The sequence below is a fragment of the Anolis carolinensis genome, chromosome 5 (genome assembly GCF_035594765.1).
Source record: "Anolis carolinensis isolate JA03-04 chromosome 5, rAnoCar3.1.pri, whole genome shotgun sequence".
NCBI lineage: Eukaryota > Metazoa > Chordata > Lepidosauria > Squamata > Dactyloidae > Anolis > Anolis carolinensis.
Window position 1 is genome coordinate 156992179 of NC_085845.1, and position 15614 is coordinate 157007792.

Sequence of the window (15614 nt, forward strand, 5' to 3'; positions counted from 1 at the left end):
AAGTCCCCTGATTTCTTTTTCACAAACATCACTGGGGAAGCGGCTGGGGATTGAGAGGGTCTGATGAATCCCTTGCGAAGGTTTGACTCTATGAACTCCCTGAGAGCTTCTTGCTCCGGTTCAGTCAGGGAGTAGAGATGTCCTCGCGGGATCGGGGCCCCCTCCACCAAGTCAATGGCACAGTCATAAGGTCTATGTGGGGGTAATCTCTCAGCTTCTTTTTCATTGAATACATCCCAATATTCTGAGTACTTCTTGGGCAAGGTGATAATGGGTTCAGTGTCTGTGGCATGGCAGACCTTGGCTACAAGGCAATGGTTTTGGCAATATTTTGAAGCAAACTGCAGTTCTCTGTTGGACCAGGAGATGCTTGGGTCGTGAAGTGTCAGCCATGGAATTCCCAAAATCACAGGGAAATGGGGAACCTCGGTAACAAAGAAGGAAATCTCTTCCATATGTTCCCTTATCCACATTCTGGTGGGTTCCGACCACTGGCTTACGGGACCCGTCTTGAGGGGGCGGCCATCGATGGCTTGCACCACACGGGCATTCTTGAAGTCATGGTATTGTAATCCCAGAGAGTCGGCATACTCTCTATCAATGAAATTGTTTGTAGCTCCTGAGTCTATCATGGCATGGACCATGACTGGCCCCTTTTTTGCTGACCACAAGGTGACCACTAGAAGAAATAGGACCCCGGTTGGCGGCTCTTGAGTGGGTTTTTTGACCGGGTTGGCGAGCCTCTCTACGCCCGGTCGCTGGCTTCCCCCGCCGGCTGTGCGCCAGCCGCCTCAGACGTCTTCGTCTCCGTGGAGGACGCCGCCGCCAGACGGGCGGGGGGCTTCCCTTTGGCTGGGCACTCTCTGGCGAAGTGGCCCCCGTTTCCGCAGTACCAACAGAGATTTAGGCGTTGGCGGCGGGCCTTCTCGGCGGCATCTAACCTGGGATGCACATTGCCCAACTGCATCGGCACCTCCTCGCTCCCCCTGGGGTATGGGGCTGGTGGCGGGGGTCTCCATACTGGACGCGGCTGGACGCTGGTGGGAGCGGGAGGTTTCACCCCAGCTCTACCGCTCTGGCCTCGGACCCATTGTTTTCTGTTGGCAAGCATGACTTCAGCTCGTAAACATTGATCAATGAGTGCTTCAAGAGAGTGGGGGGGATCCACTTTGGAGATTTCTTCCAACATCTCGATGTTGAGACCCTCCCGAAATTGTCCTCTGAGGGCTATATCATTCCATCCGGTGCTGTGGGCCAGCACTCGGAACTCGGCTATGTACTGGGACAAGGGTCTGTCCCCCTGAGAGAGGCGCCGGAGTTTATGGCCGGCTGCCTCCAAATTGTCTTCGATCCCCCAAGTCTCCTTAATGTGATCCAAGAAGTGTTGCGCTGATCTTAGGTGTGGGGAAACTTGGTCGAACAGTGCCGTCGCCCAGTTGGCCGCTGGCCCGTCTAAAAGGCTGTAGATCCACGCCACTTTGATGTCTTCTTGGGGAAACTCGGCATTGCGGGCCTCTAGATAAGCTTGGCATTGGCGACGGAAAACATGAACCTTAGAAGCTTCTCCAGAAAACTTGGTTGGCAATGCCAGGGCCGGGAGTCGGATTCCGCGTTCCTTCAATCCCTTTATTTCTCCCTCCTGCGCATTGAGCTTATCACGGATGCGGTCCACTTCCTCCTTGTCGATGGTGTAGCTGAGCGGCTGGCCTCCCGGTCCGGCTCCGGTAGACATTCTGGCCTAGGTTAATTGGTGCTTAGGGTGGCGGAGTCAAACTGTCACGACCCAGGCTGCAGAGCACCAATAACCATACACAGAGGCCAGAATCTATCTAATATCTTTATTAAGGAAATATGTAAAGTTAATAAAAGCAAGTGTATGAAATAGTTCAGAAGTAGACCTTTCAGGAAAGGTCAAAATTAGTCCAAAGAAACAATGTCCAATATAAAATATTAAGGTCCAAAGTTGTAATCCAATAACCGAAACACTCACTTTGCCAGGCAAAGTGAGGGGAGATGACAAGGTCCTTTAGTCCTTGAACTTGAGCAAGGCTAGGAAATAACTTGAAACAAGGCTTAATACAAGGCAACAAGGAACGAGGAGCGAGAACAAGATCCGTGGAATTACTTGGCAAAATCCGGAAAACAAGGCAAGGTCCGTGGAGGTAAACAAGGCTGGAAACGGGAACGAAGGCTTGGAAACGGAGCGAAGGCTTGGAATCAGGAACAAGGCTTGAAACAGGAACGAGGCTTGGAAACGGAGCGCGCTGTCCACACACAACTTACTCCAGTAGCTGACGAATTGACTCCGCAAAACCCCTTTGTGGGTAAAACACCTAAATAGGGTCTAGTTTTCCCACCAAAGAGCAGTTCTCTGGGGAACCAGAAACGAAAGCTAATCTCTGAGTCCAGATGCATGACTCCTTAAGGTTTCCCATGGAAAGCAGGCTTAATCAGCTGAATTCTTAGCAGCTATCCTAGCACTCCTACGAGAGGCCGCTTGAACTCCTCTCTGTTGTTTACAAAACTCGTGGCGAGAAAACACAGGAGATTTAGACTCAGGGCTTGTTTGACAGATTTCTGGAAGACAAATCTCTTGCAGGTGCAAGGTTCCCAAATCTGGCTGGGAAGGTTCCAATTCTGACTGAGACGGTGAAAAACCCAAGTTCTCCTCTTCATCTGGGACTACAGTGCCATGAACGGGACTACATGGCCCATGACTCATCACAGCTCAAGGCCTCTTTCTGTGGCAAGTTTGTTCAAAGCCCTTTCTCAATAGCAGCCTCTTGCTGCATCTGGAAACCTCCCTTACGCTGCCTGCTTGAAACTATTGTGTATTTGTCCCCATAATCCTCAGGGCCAGCAACAGCCTCTAACTCTGGCTGTCCAAGAACAGCAGGCTCATCTTGATGCACAGAAATACTAGGCCCCAGCCCAGAGTCTTCTGCCAGGTCAGGTGCAGAAACAATCACAGGCTGAACAGGCCCAACCCAAGGCTCACCTGACTGCTCAGGTGCAGGCTGGCTTACAACAGTTAGGATATTTAGAGAGTCATATGAGACACTTTATGTGAGAAAACAAGAAGTTATTGTTTATTCCTAAACAGTAAAGATGTGTAGCGGTTTCAATAACAAATTAGGCTTTTCTCTTACAAAGGACAGTTTTTTAACTTGAATTCTGTGGAAATATTTTCCTTCACACAGGAAACACAAACAGGACAATTTAAACTTCTAAATCCACTTCTTTTGGGATTTAACACCCGCACTCTAAACTATAGAGTCTCAATATAGTGCTCAGCCTTTCTTCCCTGAAGGCTTTTAACTATATTTTTCAAAGAGGTATCGCTGTAATAACACAGTTCCCAAAACTATATCTTCAAGCTGCAAACACCACTAACTGAAAAATGAAAAATTCTTTGGCTGCATAGCTCTAACTTTGGCTCCACCCATCTCCAGTTGCTAAGCAACTCTCCTCATTCACATCAGCCAATCAGACTGCATATCCAGTAATGTCTGCCTGATCGCTCCTACCTCTTGCTCTGCTTAGCTTTTGCAAGCAAGGCCTGAAGTTACTTGTACACCAACCTTTTAAGGTAGGCTAATCCATTACATCTGGCAACCCAAACCTTGGTTGAGATGAGCTATGACAATGCTAATGGACCAACCCGTCTTTGTTTTTTATTATTTTCTTTTCATACAATGGGATAAAGCTACAATAAAACAATGGCATCATGATGAATTTGGAGTCTATGATTCCATGATATTGCTGTTTCTGATAGACGAGATATGATTTATCCAATGAGCTGCCTGGCACCACAAAGAAGGGGGGACCAGATATACCATTGCACTTTCCAGATGTTATTGGGATAAACCCATCTCCTCAAATTAGCATAGTCAATGTTGAGGAATGTTGTGATATGCAGTCCAATAAATTCTGAGGTTCTCTAAGAAGTGCAGCCTTTGAGAGAACTGAGTTGTGCCAAATGGACATCTTAGCTAAATCTCATGGGTATAATCACAGAAATATAGTATTATAACTACCATCTTTGCTATCATCTTAATGTGTATGAACGTGCCTTCAAGGCGGCTGGCAACTTATGACAACTCCATCAATTTCATAGGGTTAGGCAAGTAAAACTCAGAAGTGGTTTTACCAATTCCTTTAGCTAAAATATGGCCTACAGCACCTGGTATTCATCGGCAGCCTCCCATCCAAATATTAACTGGGGCTGACCCTGCTTAGCTTCCATGTAATTTCATATTCTTTCCAAGAAGCTACATTATACTCAAGCAGAGCTGTTGGTGTTCCTTTATTTCTTCCCCTCTGAAATATTTTGATTTTTTCCAGAATTATTTTAATAATGCTAGATGAACTAATCCCTGCCAAGGCATCTTGCAGCTTTTGGGTGGATATCAATTTCATGCAGTTCTGAGCTGTCTCGCTTCAGAATGCACTTAAATGGGGAAAGAAAATTTAACCAGTTGTGAGCACACTTTTTGGTCATGAATGCAAAAACTTAAAACAGTGTCTTGAGCTTAGGCATAATGGAAAAACAGGATGAAAAGCACCTTATGGCATCAAAGCAAGGCCTGAGGTTGTAAAGTATTCATGCCTACCTAGTTTTTCATGATCAAATTCAGCAGTAGGTCCATATCCCTGTAACATCCACATTATAATCATGGTGTTTGGTTGGGAGTGGAATAAAGAAAATACTCAGAGTAGAAAATTGCCAAAAGGCTTTCTGTAGGAGCAGAGAAAAATTTATGAAAGTGATTTTCTATAGAGTATATAGCCAACAAGCTGTTCAAGAAAAGTCATGGCAGAGTAACTTTTGAGCTGCACTGAAACTCATAATATTACTTTCCACAACTCTATCACTCTCAGAGAAGGTAACTGAAAGAAAGTATCATATTGAGATGCAAGTAAAGCCTAGTCTAAAACCCAATTTTTCTGGTTTAAAATGGCGAGAATATGTCATGCAATCCGATATAATGGCTTATGAAGTGTGGCCTATTCACAGAATTGCTGCCAAGTGAACATACCTTCAGGTTGCCTGTCAACTTATGGTGGCCCTGTGAATTTCATTGGATTTGGGTTTTTTGGCAAAGAATATTCAGGGGAAATTTTGATAACCAATCACAACGTACCTAAATAAAAAGTAACATGACTAGGAAATATCAGAAATACTCATTTTGTGGGTCTCAGGGTGCCCTTGGACCTCTAAGGTCATAGCTAGTTCCTTGGTTTTTGACTGAAAACAAGAAGTGTTGCTGATCCAATACAACTGTAGGAGTAGTAGGCTTGAGCAAATTTTTCGTTAGTTCGTTAAATTCGTTTAAAATTCGTTTCATAATTACTTTTGAATTGATATTGAACCATCTGCTCACTACCTTACAAATATTACGAATTTGAATAATAAAACTACCTTTTTTTCGTTTCGTTCGATGTCTTCGGATCGCCCCCCCCCCCCCCCCCCGCGGGGACCACACCGGCTCAGTAGAAGCCTTCCGCGAAGCAGGGAGGGAGCGAAGAGAAGAGAGAAGAGATATGCCTGCCTGCGCTTGGCCTTCTCCTCGCCCTGCCTCGCCCTGGAGCCGCCGTTTGGTTTTGCTTCTTCAGCCAGGCTTAAAGGGGAATACCAAAACAAGGCTTGCCTTCCTAAACGGAATCCTTAGAGCCAGAGGATATCCCTTTAAGAGATATCTCCACTGAGGAGATCTCCCAGAAAGGATTCTGGCACCAGCTCAATTGCAACAGATTCAGTGCCGTGTCATGTGAGCTGTAGTTTTACAAAGTCCCTAGGCTTCCCTGCAGAAGAGAGCCAGTACCATGCCAAACTACAACTCCCAGTTTTCTGTCAAATTGTTTTGGATTTCAACTCCTATAATTCCTAACTCCAGACATGGGCAAAGTTTGCCCTTGCCTGGTATAGAAGCATTCTATTCTTCTCCAGACATGCCAACAGTATTAAGTGATAAAATCTTGGGCATTTTTTCCTTTAATGCTAAAAGTTCATAGGTTGTTCAGCAACAGCCTACTGGCTGGGTTGCTATGAGTTTTCCGGGCTCTATGGCCATGTGCCAGAAGCATTCTCTCCTGACGTTTCACCCACATCTGTGGCAGACATACTCAGAAGTTTTGACGTCTGTGCGAAGCTAGGCAAGTGGGGTTTATATCTGTGGAAGGTCCAGGGTGGGAGAAAGAACTCTTGTCTGTGGGAGGCAAGTGTGAATGTTGCAATTGGTCACCTTGATTAGCATTGAATAGGCTTGCAGCTTCAAAGCCTGGCTACTTCCTACCTGGGGGAATCCTTTGTTGGGAGGTATTAGCTGGCCCTGATTGTTTCCTGTCTGGAATTCCCATTTTCTGGGTGTTGTTCTTTTACTGTCCTGATTTTAGCTTTTCTGTAGCTAAAAATGCATATAAAATTGATTCTATAGGGAGGATAAATGATTGGATTTCAACTCCTACAGCTTAGCTTTCTCTGCCAATAATGGTACCATACCAAACTAAAGCTCCCAAGATTCTGTAGCAGTGAGCCATCTTGGATATTGTAAGGGATTTATTATTATTACTATTATTATTATTATTATTATTATTATTATTATTATTATTATTAGACCTTGCTCCCAGGAAGGTGCCTTCGCTGTGGCTCCCAACTTATCTATCTACCTTTCCACATATTCTCCACATTGTGTGTATGTGTATGTATATTATATATACATGAGCCCCGATGGCGAAGTGTGTTAAAGCACTGAGCTGCTGAACTTGCAGACCGAAAGGTCCCAGGTTCAAATCCCGGGAGCAGAGTGAGTGCCCGCTGTTAGCTCCAGCTTCTGCCAACCTAGCAGCTTGAAAACATGCCAATGTGAGTAGATCAATAGGTACCGCTGTGGCGGGAAGGTAATGGCACTCCATGTAGTCATGCCGGCCACATGACCTTGGAGGTGTCTATGGACAACACTGGCTCTTGGGCTTAGAAATCGAGATGAGCACCAACCCCCAGAGTCAGACATGACTGAACTTAACGTCAAGGGATACCTTTACCTTTACCTATATATATACACACACACACACACATATGCAGGGACTATATATATATATATATATATATATATATATATATATATATATATATATGCAGTATATATCACACACACACCAATTTAACAAAGTTTCAGCCACAAAAACAAAGTTTCTGAAGTAGAACAATGACTTTCACAGTAAAGACAACCCAATTTAACAGGAAATAAGACTTTCAAACCAGGAACAGATTTCTGCAATTATTAAAAAATGGTTTATTATAAAAGCTATGAAAATTCGCCAAAAATCAGAGGATAAGGGAAACGTTCCAAATTTTGGTGAGCTATCAGTGTTAAATGTGTTCTACCACTGTACCAAGTTTGAAGAAGATCACTCAAAAAATGAGGGCGGGAGAGTCCTGTAAAATCTCCCCTCGTGCTGTTTTTTTTTGCCACTGCGCATGCGCGTCCACCATTAACGAATTACTTTTAAAACTAACGAATTTTCGTTAATTTCGAATTTTTTGGGGGCCAAAATTCAGAAATGACATCAGAAACGAAACGCTGGCACCCCCTACTTTTGAAACGAGTTTAGAATCAATTTTTTCATGGATCGCTCAAGCCTAAGGAGTAGCTGTTCTTTTCTGATTTTTTCTTCCTGCCAAAGGCCCTTTCTTTAAACTGGCCTCTTATTAACAATTGTAAATTCAACTAACAAAAGGTAACAAACCAACACAAAATTGGCTAATTTTATTAAAATCCTTCCAATTATTTTAGTAGGACAGTTACATACATGCAATTTAGATAATAAAACATGTTTAAAGGAACCACTTCTAAAATGTTACTATTGTGCGGGAAGTATTGTTTCTGTTGTTAAATGTACGTTTCAGTGCTGTTATCTAATCTGGCCATTAGCACATGTAGTAAGGTAACTGACACAGAGGTTCATTGAAAAAATAATGTACACATTACATTAACACAATATAAATAGATATTTCAGTCACTCTATCAAGCTAAAGCTGTAATATCTTTCGTAAAGTTTATATAAAATTCACCCTGCCAAGGGTGAACCTACTTTGCAGTTCAACATCCAATGTTCTTCTTTGCCATGAATGTGTTTTCTTATCAGTCATCTATCAAGAAAGGCATTAGATAAGCACAAGAAGATATTTTCCCCTTCTTTGGATGACTGGTACGGTTTTGCTCAGCAAGTCACAAGCAAGGCCCTGGTGGAAGTTTAACCTTTCAGACTGTATTTGCTGTTGATGATGCTTATAATACTTGGCAAACAGCCTGTTCTTTGAACCTGCTGCCAAGAGCATGGAAAAAATACCGCTTACCTCTTTCATGCAGCATAAATGGAGGAAATTATTGCAGGGGCTGCAAAGGAGAAAATTACACATTGTCACCAATTTAGGTGCTAGAGGATTAATCTTAATAAAGCGCTCGACTAATTTTTACCATTTCCTCTGTCACTTGTTCACTACTGTTGAAATGATAAAGCATTATTGTTATTGGAAAGGCCTGGGTTATTAAAAGTTTGCATATTTTCCAAGCTTTTGAACAGGGCCTATTTTGTTGTTAGATCTACCCTTAACTCTAATGCTTGTGTATTTACCATAAATAGAGCAGCTCAAGGGGAACAGAGGCTATCAAACAAAGCAAGTGCTGGAAAATATTAAAATGTTTGGTTTTTTTGCACCATGACTATATGAAGCCAGTGGGAAATTGCTTGCTTTTAGTTAGTTTTTCTTCACTGTCTAAATGTAAGAAACACTGAAATAAGGCTCACATAATTTTTTTTTAAGAATTTAGCTGATGCCAAATGTGTTACTTATACAGACACAAACAAGGTAGCTGGATGATGAGTTGGAACATGTCTGAATTAGGACTGTTTAAGACGATTATTCAAATGATAAATATGAAAACAAAGCACAGTATCTAAATGATTCACTTATATGGGTTGAGGGGAGGTGATAGTCCACAGTCCATATGCAACCCCAGTCCCCCCTTTTGTAGCCCAAATCTCTCCGGAACATCCTCAACACTCCTGGAACCCCCAATTTTTAGTTGGGGAAAGGCATCTAAAATTGCCCAAGCCACCACAGGGTAGCTGCTCACCCTGTATCCATTGATTCAGCATACATGGATTCAACCATCTACAGCTTAGAAATATTCAAAAGAATTCCAAAAAGCAAACCTTGGTTTTGCCATTTTACTATACCATTGTATATAATGGTATTTTTGGATTCATAGATTTTGGTGTCCACAGGGGGGTGAGGTCATAGAACCAAACCCCAGCAGAGATGCCCACGGTGTTATGATACTCCAGAAAACAAATAAGCAACAATAAAATAAAGGACTACAATATATTCTTTATCTCTGTACCACACCTCAACCTCTGTCATTTGCCACCTGTGGTAGGTCAGTAGATAAGCTTTCACTTATTTATTTATTTACAGTATTTATATTCCGCCCTTCTCACCCCGAAGGGGACTCAGGGCAGATCACATTATGTACATATAGGGCAAACATTCAATGCCCATAAACACATCGAACCAAGACAGAGACAACAGACAGATAGACGCAGAGGCAATTTAACCTTCTCCTGAGGGGATGTTCGATTCTGGCCACGGGGGGAGCAGCTGCTTCATCATCCACTCTGATGGCACTTCCTCACTTCCTCATTTCAATGTTGTAAATTAGTTAAACTTGCCTCCCCACTTTTATAAGTGATACCTTATTTCCTACTTGATAGATGCAACTATCTTTCGGGTTGCTAGGTCAGCAACGAGCAGGGGCTATATTTTATTTTTAATTGACGGGTGCTCACCGAGCCACGGGCTGACCTCGAACTCATGACCTCATGGTCAGAGTGATTTATTGCAGCAGCTGTTTACCAGCCTGAGCCACAGCCCGGCCAATAGTTGCTCAGTAGTTACATTTCTGAGCAAAATGTTATTTTTAAAAAAATTGAATTAATTTCAGTTATGGATGTATACACTTGAGCACTCTGAATTGACTTCCATGGATCTGATTCCTGGGCTGTATAGAGCTGTTTAGCCAAATTCAAGCTGCTTATACTAGTACATAAAGTTCAAAATAGCTCAAGAACTGGGTACTAGATTCTCTATCTCGGATTCCCCTAAACAGTGCAGCCTGTGCGGTGTTGGCATGTAGTTACGGCTTACTTTGATGACAGAATCCCATATTTGGATCATATCCTTGCTGCTAGCGAGCTAGTGTCCTCCTAATTTTTGTTTTTTAGGAGCTACTTAAATTATATTTGTATTTCATTATCAGTTTGTCATTTTGGCTGTATAAATATCATGCTAGTAAACAATGCATTTTAAATCCCAGCATAGAGGGATAAATATTAACCTCTTGAGTCTGTTCTAAACTTCTAGGTTTTTTATTATGTTTTTAGAATGTGATTCCTACCAATCCAAGCTAGAATTTAGGGGATTTAAAAATATCTAGAAGACCACATATCCTCCAGTTCTGCATCATGCTTGTAATAATCAGGGAGACCCCCCACTGTGATGTTTAAACTGAACACATTTCAATTCTTTTGTTCTTCTGTCTGTGCCATAACTAACTAATTAATTAATTAAAAGCTGGTTTCATTATGGGCTTACCTCACTAGTGAATGACATTTTCAGAACATACAAGATTAAGTATTGTTTAGCCCCTGTTCAGCTCTGCCCAGCCCTAATTTATTATTAGGTTTTCTCAGGACTTTACCCCCAGCCCCGGCACTATAGTCTGCATTTTGCACAAGTCCTTGCCATGCCCTCTCGAATCTGATCTGATCATGCCCACCATGTCCTGGTTTACTGGTTATTGATGTTGGTTGATGTATTTTATAATGTTTTTACTCTGCTGTTTTTAATTATTTTAATCAGATTGTTATGTGTTGTTATGTTTTTAATTGTGTGTTTGGCCTCTAATCTTTGTTTCTAATTGTGTGTTTGGCCTCTAATCTTTCCCCATGTAAGCCACCCCAAGTCCCTTCAAGGAGATGGTGGTGGGCTATAAAAATAAAGACATTATTATTGACACAATGACGTTGTATGACACAGCAAACAAGATAGATATGCTGGATTTCATATCATAAAATCACAAGTCAAACACTTCCCAAGGACTTCCCAAGGACTTCCCAAGGACTGTGTGATGTATTTTCAGATGATGCGCGCAGATCCCAGTAGGATGGCCTTTTGCAGTTGGCAGATTGTAATTTTGTCAATGTCTATTGTTTCCAAATGCCGGCTGAGATCTTTTGGCATGGCACCCAATGTGCCCATCACCACCGGGACCACCTGCACTGGTTTCTGGCAGAGTCTTTGAAGTTCAATCTTGAGGTCCTGATAGTGGCTGAGTTTTTCCTGTTGTTTTTCGTCAATGTGACTGTCACCTGGGATGGCGACATCAATGATCCCACTAGTTCTTTACTGCTAGGAGGTGGTACTTGAGGCATAAGTTCCAATGAATCATTTGGGCCACATAGTTGTGCCTCTGTTTGTAGTCTGTCTGTGCAATTTTCTTACAGCAGCTGAGGATATGATCAATGGTTTCGTCGGTTTCCTTGCACAGTCATGATTATGATTATGATGATGATGATGATGATGATTATTATTATTATTATTATTATTATTAGCATACTAAGTAGTGTCTTATGAACTGAGAGAGTTAGACAGGTCCTCATTATAAAATTCCTCACCCAAAATAAGCTTTCAGGTTCCCTAAAGGATATAGATGCTATTAATATGTTTTAAGTTTCCCTCTGTTGGTAGCTATTATTCCACTATACATGTTGTAAATGGTCTTTCCGAAAAGTGACTATGTAGCATAGTGAAGCATAGTGGTTCATAACTGTTTGGTTTTCAGCAGAATTGTTTATTTCAGACCAGCAAAGCTAAAAAGTGCCAATATGAAAAGAACACTGAAAACAAACTAAAATTAGTCTAGATCAGGGGTCCCCAAACTTTTTAAGCAGAGGGCCGGTCCACAATCCTTCAGACTGTTGAGGGGCCGAATTATCATTTGAAAAAAAATACAAACAAATTCCTATGCATACTGCACATGTCTTATTTGTAGTGCAACAACAACAACAACGAAAGAATACAATATTTAAAAATGAAAACAATTTTAACCAACATAAACCTATTAGGATTTCAATGGAAAGTGTGGGCCTGCTACTGGTCAATGAAATAGTCAAGTTAATTAGGATTGTTGTTGTTGTGTGCCTTCAAGTCATGTCAGACTTTGGCCGAGCCTAAGTCTAAAATTAATTATTTATTTACTGCATTTATTTACTACATTTATATCCCACCCTTCTCACCCCGAAGGGGACTCAGAGCAGCTGTATGTACATACAATATATTATATTACTAGCTATGCCTGGCCACGCGTTGCTATGGCAAAGTATGGTGGTATGGGAAATAAAGTATTGAGGAATTGGTGGTAGTTAAGGTAAAGGGTAAAGGTAGCCTTCTAACTGGCAGCAATTGGATAAAAACAATTATTTCTCTCCCTCTAATTAGGACTTTATTTTTCTTTTCTTTTTGTTGTATCAACCTAGAGGCGTGGATGAGGGGTTGTGCTGTCAATTTTCGAGGTTGTGGGGCCTGTAGTTTTGTTGTTTTGTCCGCTGCCATGATGCCATCACTCTTTTATATATATAGATTAGCATAACACAATATTAGCATTATATATTACTATATTGAACTATACCACTATACTATTATATAATATGTAATATATAACATATAATTAATATTATTATATGGTATTACTATTAGTATTATATTCTATAACATAAGATTATTATCAATATTATATGTATCTACAATATATTATATTATTAAAACTGATATAAAAATATTATATTATAAAACTGAGGATGGGGGCCAGGTAAATGACCTTGGAGGGCCGCATCCGGCCCCCGGGCCTTAGTTTGGGGACCCCTGGTCTAGATTGTGTTAAATATAGTCAAAGTCAATAAGAAAGAAGAGTGGTTGCTTTTTGTCCCTACCATGCTAAGGCTTGAAATTTAGTTTTACAAACATAACATTTTTGCAACAGATGGTTTCATAGGAGAAAATGTCATGTTAAAATAAGATGCAAAACAGAGCACCAATAGTTTTTCTACATATAATCAAAGTTTTTCTAATGTAATCACGTTCCACTGAATTTGACTTGGAGAGATATGCAACATTTTGCTCTTGGGTTGGTAATGCAGATGCAATTGTTGCAGGACTAGTAATTCATGCTTCTAACCTAAGGAGTATGTAGTAGGGATGCTAAAGCTCAATTTTTTCATGTACTCCAAGATCTTGAGAACGAAACAGTTTTTCATCCCACACCTTTAAGACACTTTAAGACTGCAAATGATGCTATGCTTTTAGATACAATTTTTGAAACTTGATTTTTTTTTTACACATAAGGTAAAATTATTTAATATACAGTAGAGTCTCACTTATCCAACATAAACGGGCCGGCAGAATGTTGGATAAGCAAAAATGTTGGATAATAAGGATGGATTAAGGAAAAGCCTATTAAACATCAAATGACATTATGATTTTACAAATTAAGAACCAAAATGTCATGTTTTACAACAAACTGATAGAAAAAGCATTTCAATATACGCTAATTTTATGTAGTAATTACTGTATTTATGACTTTAGCACCAAAACATTGCAATGTATTGAAAACATTGACTACAAAAACATTGAATACTTAAAGGCAGACTGTGTTGGATAATACAGAATGTTGGATAAGCGAAGGTTGGATAAGTGAGACTCTACACACACACACACACACTGCATATGGTATTATTTTATTATAAATTTAAAAAATAAGGAAGGAGTTATTACATATTGAAACTCCTTCATTATCTTTGGCCCACCCTGTATAAGTAAACTATAACATATAAATATAGACATATAAGTAAAGATGCCTGAAAACAATAACATGTAATTATTCCTTTCAGAAATAACTTTTTTAAATTGATGGAGGTTACCCTGCAAACAGTCTGTCTCTCAGAAGAAGTGGTAGACACCCCCCCCCCCTCGACATACACATATAACTGTCACCTGAAAACATAATAATGAGGCAATTTCTATGGAAATAGGCTTGTTATTATTTAATCAGTCCTGCATCTAAGTGATTCATGAACCTCTTGTTGAAATTCAATAACCAGTTCATGAATTTCTGAAGATGATGGGGGTGAGGGCACTAAGAGGCAGAAGGAGAACCACCAAGAGGTGGCTATTACATTCTTTTGTGTCAATTATGAATGTTCAACAGTTTGCTTCAAGGTATGTATTTCTCGGTAAAGTTATAAATGTTGATACCAGTTACCTTAGAGTAGTTTTATCATCTTTAGGAGATCTGCCCACAAATAATACTATTTACATTGTATTTTAAATGTATTTTGAAGAAATGGAAGAAGTTGGAGTGAAAGGTAAAATGATAATGGAATAATTCCTGGAGGATAAAAGGTTACAATATCAGAGCTTTCTAAGGTAGAACTTCATTAGATGATTTTCTTCCTTTGTTTCTACACACTTTAAAGATGGTTGAAAGATGGGTTCCCACATAGCCTATCTAATGACACAGGATAACTTCCGGTGGTTGCTCATCTACCCAGTGTGGGACTCTATCTCCGCAGTGTGTAGAAATAGGAGGATTTCTAAGCCGGGTACAAATCGACTCCATCCATTGCACGTGTATAGAAAACATCTAAAAATGGGTATATATCAATGGGATAGGAATGTATCTATTACAATCTGTTTTATAAAATGCCCCTCCATGATCTTTCTGTGTATTAGTGATTTTAAAAGAGTGTGAGCCCCATTGAAAGAAGTATTTTAAAGGGCTGTTTTAAAATAAGGGAGTAAGGGACTAGAGGCAAAGGACCCCTTAGAAAAGGTGTTTTAAGAACAGTGCATCATGTCTACCCTATAGAAAAGAGCTTGAGAGGCAAAGGGCTTCATAGAAGTGGTGTCTTTAGAACATTGTCTTGTGTCTCCTCTAAGCAGATGACTGAGCTAAAAGTGGGAGGAGGAGATCCTGTGTGATGGAAGTAAGTAAATTATCCATCTTTGTTAAAGATGGTACATGAAACACCACACAAAGAAGATGATCCCCTCCACTCCCCCCCCTTTTCATGGGATGAAGTTCCTAATGAAAAAGACATTAGAGAACATGATAGAAATATGTAAAAAAAATGAAGCCGAAGAGTAAAATATTCAGAACAGATAAAAGGAAATAACTTTTCCACTAATGCATAGTTGCTATAGAATTTGCTAATTATCATATGATACTGTATCTTTATTTATTATAAGCAACTTATGAGAAATTAAAATAAAAATATTATAAAGCGTAAAATAAAGAGTTTCAGAAAGTTCCAATTGCTGTCCATTTGTACTTCCTTTGGACCACCTGTATGTCTGTTTGACAGCCTGATCAGCTGTTTTGGGCTTTTTTAAAGTGCACATGCGCTGGTGCAGTCTACACAGAGGGGAAGGAAGGAAAGCACATGTTTTGCGTGACTGCAGGGATATATAGCCATACAAAAGTGTGCTTTTTTCA